The sequence below is a fragment of the Elaeis guineensis genome, chromosome 14 (genome assembly GCF_000442705.2).
Source record: "Elaeis guineensis isolate ETL-2024a chromosome 14, EG11, whole genome shotgun sequence".
Taxonomy (NCBI): Eukaryota; Viridiplantae; Streptophyta; class Magnoliopsida; order Arecales; family Arecaceae; genus Elaeis; species Elaeis guineensis.
Window position 1 is genome coordinate 24,031,838 of NC_026006.2, and position 5,284 is coordinate 24,037,121.

Here is a 5,284-nt window from a genome sequence, read left to right on the forward strand (position 1 = left end):
ATTTTCTACTTCATATATTCCACCTCTCTTTAGGTTTAACATGGGTTTATCTCTAATAGAGGCAGACATATGATGTAATAAATTTTCACTTAAAATTTCAAACAGTTGCCATGCCTCATCCTCACTTTTCAGCATGAATGTCCCACCGCATGATGCATCGATCATTTGTCGATGTCTTTCAGAGAGCCCATCATAAAAATATTGGATTAACTGCCACTTGGGTACAGCATGGTGGGGATATTTTCTAATAAGGTCCTTTAATCTCTCCCATATTTCATGAAATATTTCTCCATCTAATTGGAAAAAACTAGTTATGACTTTCCTTATTTGATTAGTTTTTCCTATGGAAAAATATTTCTTGAGAAACTCTCCTTGCAGCTAGTCCCAGGTTGATATAGTCATGGAATCCAAAGTATGTAGCCAGTATTTGGCTTTGTCCTTAAGTGAGAAAAGGAATAATTTTAACCTAAGAGCATCATCAGAGAAGTTGTGAATTTTGACAGTTGAACATATCTCAAGAAATTCTTCAAGATGTTTATAAGGTTCCTCATTACTAAGTCCATAAAATGAAGGTAACATTTGGATTATACTGGACTTAATTTCATATTGAGTGGCCTCCACAGGGGGCACTTGAATACAAGGAGAGTAGGTATATGTGGAAGGAGTAAAGTACTCCTTCAGTTGCTTGGGTGGATCATTCTCCTGATTTCGGTCCATATTTTTACGTCTGTTGGCTTTAAAGGTTCTTTCTATTTCTGGATCAAAAGGTTGGATTTCTGGTCGTAACGATCTACGGTCAAGCATACACCTTACAATTATACTGTAGAGCAAACATAAAAAAATTTTCTTTTTATAATATATATATTTTTATAATAAAGTGAGAAAAGAATGAAAAAAATCTAAAGAGAAGAACCCAAGAATCTTAAATCTATGAAAAGAGAGAAATTAGTTAATGTTTAGATGTTAATTGCAATCAACTTAAACAAGCATAGACTCTCTATCCTAAGGTTAACTTAGATCTGGACAGCTCCTAACTTTCAAGACCGCCTTTGAGCACTCCAAGCTCATGACTGATTAACTGACTCGGCCAGGTAAGCGTAAGATGTGGGAGGTTCCTTGCTCATTGCTTTCCTTAGACACCAACTGAGTTGGCCAGGTCAGTTAATGGAACCAATTGAAAATCACTTTCTTTAACCACTTGCCTTAGACACTGAGCAATTAACCAATCTGCACTAGGTTCAACTCTAGAGCTTTCTTATCCTATTGAGCTCGAAATTCCTTAGGCTGACGTCTAGTTGATTTTAGATTAAGGTCTAGGTTATGCAAATGCAAGAGAGTGATTTGTGGGCCAAGAAAGGGTGATCAAATCCTCACCTTATCTTAGTTAATGGGTTGCTGCCCTTAAGATTAATTATGGAGATGAGATGCAAAGAAACACGGTGTCCAATCAAGTTAGAAATTTTTATATTTAAGGTTACGCTATTTTAGTTAAGTGTTATGAAATGTCAGTGGCTTTTTTTTTTTAATTCAACCGTACCAAGGTCCCCGACAATGGTGCCAAAATTTGATGCGTAGTCGTTGATCGCACCAAAAATAACTCTACTCACTACGTAGGTAGGATGAGTCGAGATCGTATCCTCAGGGACCTTGGGCTAAGTTGAGATTGCAAAATAAAAGAAAGAAGCGTTGTTTTCGATTTAAAAAATAAATTATCTTAAAATTGATGTAATTAGGAAATAAAGAGCTCAGGAGTTTTGAATTAATTTTGTACTAGCAGAGTTGTATCTCTTTTTTTAATTAAATAGATGTGATTAATCTTAGAAAAAATACCTATCTTTCCTCGGCACGCTCCGTATCCGTAGATCACGATGCGTCTCCAAAAAGTACTAGGTAAACAACTCTTCTTTCCTCGGCACGCTCCGTATCCGTAGATCACGGTGTGTCTCCGAAAGTAAAAGTTGTTCCTAATATTAATCTAACAAGAAAGCATAAATAAAAGCATATGAAAGGAAGAAAATAAAGAACTCATGACGATTTAAATAAAAAGCATAATCTTTATTGCATATAAAGAAATACAGAAAAATTTAGAACAATAAACCATCTCTGTGTCGTTACAAAATTTCTTCTTCACTCCCGAGACTGCTAGCCTAGCTGCTCATGAAGTAGTCCCTTTCTATTCCTCTATGCAAGGCTCTAGAAGAATTTCTGGGCTCCCACTTCAATGGGAGTACAAAAGTCTTTTTATAGGTGTTAGAAAGGAGGAGTTTTACATGATTTTTTGATGTGGGACTAAAAAATGCTAAAGACTAAAAGATGGATGGATGAGATGAAAAGATCACAAGAAAATACAAATCTTTCCTCTCAAAATATTTCTAAATATTAATTTTTTTTCCTTTAATAAACATTGGATCGTCCGCCATCAAAAACTTCCTGCGAACCCGCCTGCCGCGCGCCCGCTCGCCGTGCTCGCACCCACGTCTACATGCCCACACCCGCGCGATGCCGCGCCTGTGCCCGCACTCGTCCCGCATTCGTCCCGCATCCATCCCGCATCCACGCGCGCGCCCAGGAGCATTCTTTTTGTATTCCATGTGAAACATTCTTTTTATATTCCAAAAAAAAATTTTTATTTCTTCACAATGACGTCTATATCCTTTTGGATTTCTTGCATAGTATCTTCATTTTCTATAATACCGTATGCATCCTTCTTTTATTTTAATTTTATTTTAAGTCCAAATTTTTTCAAACTTGAGTCTTTTTGATCTATGAATCGGACTCTTTGTATCGACGATCATCTTTCCTGTAAAACATAAAAAGAAGCATCAAATTCTTAATAAATAAAATAAATTAAATATAATTTTCTACTTTAAATGACTTAAATTAAGTATTGATCAAGTCCATTGAGATACTATGCCATTGTCCTTAAGATAGTCTAGAAACTTTCGACTAAGGTATTCATCTCCTCGATCTGATCGAAGAACCTTAATGGGCTGTTTTGTTTGTTTTTCTACCTCATGCCTGAATTCTTTAAACTTTTCAAAGGCTTCAGACTTATGTTTCATTAAAAATACATACCCGTATCTAGACATATCATCGATAAAGGTAATGAAGTAGACATAGTTGCCTCTAGCCGGCACATCAAATGGGCCGCATACATCCGTATGTACTAGGGCAAGTAGGTCTGTGGCCCTTTCCTCATGTCCCACAAAAGAGAGCTTGGTCATTTTGCCTTGAAAGCATGATTCACAAACTGGATATGACTCAAAAGTCAACAGACTCAATAGCCCGGATTTCTCCAATTTGTTAACCCTGTCTTTCGCTATATGACCTAGCCTTAGGTGCCACAGATACCTATCATTTAGACTGTCTCTAGGCCTTTTAATTTTCATGGCATTCATATTTTGCTCGATATTAAATACAGATACATCAATATGTAGCTGATAGAGATCATTAATAAGAAAACCATTTGCAACTTTATTATTTTCATAAAATATGTTACAATGGTCCTTATGAAAGCTAATCACATAGCCTTCTTGTGCTAAACATGAAACAGAAATCAAATTCCTGCTTGCTGCAGGCACATAATAACAGTCTCTAAGAACTAAATCTAATTCTAATGGTAATCGCAGAGGGTAGGTTTCCACGGCCACAGCAGCAACTCTTGCTCTGTTCTCGATGCGTAGGATCATATCCCCATCCCTTAGCCTCCTGCTCTTCTCAAGACCCTGCATAGAAATGCACAAATGAGCACTAGAACCAGAGTCAAGTACCCAACTGGATGCAGAGGAAATCGTAAGATTAGATTCTATAATGAGCAAACCTCCAGAAGGACCATCCTTCTTGTTCTTCAGGGTGGCTAGGTACTAAGGACAGTTTCATTTTCAATGGCCGTCTGAATTGTAATGAAAATATTTTTTCTTTTCAGTAGCCTTCTTCTTTGATTCCATCTTCTTCTTTTTCCCATCCACCTTCTGCTTCTTTGCAGACTTTTTCTTCTTTCCAAAAGACTTTCTCTTGGAAGAAGTCCGCTCCACAGTAAGGACTGAGCCTTTTGAACTCTTCAAAAAAAGCTCAGTTATAACCAACATGTTCATTAACTCAGCCAAGATACACTGCATCTTATGCATATGGAAGTTCATGATGAACTGACCATATGCATCAGACAAGGACTGAAGGATCACATCAATCTGAAAATCTTTGTCTAAGATGATACCGAGCTTCTCAAGCTCCTCAAGGTCCTTGATCATTGTCAAACAATGATCTTGGACTGACTGCCTATCATGCATTTTAGCCTTAAAAAGTCTTTGGCAGACTTGATACTTGGCTGCGTGACTTTATTCACCAAACAACTCTTGTAGGTGAGCCAACATTTGGCGGGTAGTGATAATGTTCTCATGCTGGCGCTGCAAGCATCAGACATGGCACCCAACATATAGTACCTGGCTTTGTTATCGTTATCCATCTATTTTTTCACAGATGCTCTCTGTTCAGCAGTCGGACGTGCTGGCATGGCAGGTGGATCCTGGTCCAAGATATGAGTCAATTTTTTAGAATCCAGAATAATTTTGTAGTTCCTCAACCAGTCCTTGAAATTAGGTCCAGTCAATCTGTGGGTGTCTAGTATTTTGGTCAGAGGATTGGACGCAGACATGTTTCCTGTAGAGAGTCAAAAGTTTTTAGTTAGATTTTGTAATCAGACTTAACCAATTTATTTAGAAAATTTATTTTTAAACAAATTAGGCTCCCACTATTTTCTCAGATCCCTACACTCCCTAGGTAGAGATGTGAAAATCTCTGTGATTAGTGATTCTAGTGGGTGGTGCGGTCTCATCAACTGGCTCATCACCTCACCTAACAGTTATTGGTGATGGGTCAACCGATGAGTGGACAACTCTTGTCCAATGATTCTCTAATCATGGTGTACCCAAAACTTGATCTCTAATTCATGAAGCTCACCGTGCCCGAAATATTGTTCCAATCCTTAGTTAAGTCTGACCCACCATTTGCATAAATTAGATTTCTGATTGGGTCCCTCACTATATTCGGAATATTGAGCACAACCCATCCTCTAATCCGTAGCATCCAATGCCTCATGGACATGGTTGCACCTTCCCGGTGCAACTGAACCACTGTAACCAGTCGAGAATAATCAACATCGGAAAGGGCCCGCACATCCATAATGGTGGAAGACCTTAGACTTAATATTTTCTTAGGAAGATTTGATTTAGGTCTCATTAAACTTGACTTGACATAGTCATAACAATTATGACTAACCTAGTGATAT

General features: G+C 37.8%; 1 pseudogene; it reads left to right on the top strand.

The window, feature by feature from the left end:
* The first annotated feature begins 223 nt into the window (after positions 1-223).
* LOC140853913 (small nucleolar RNA R71) lies at positions 224-321 on the top strand (annotated as a pseudogene).
* The last annotated feature ends 4,963 nt before the right edge of the window (positions 322-5,284 follow it).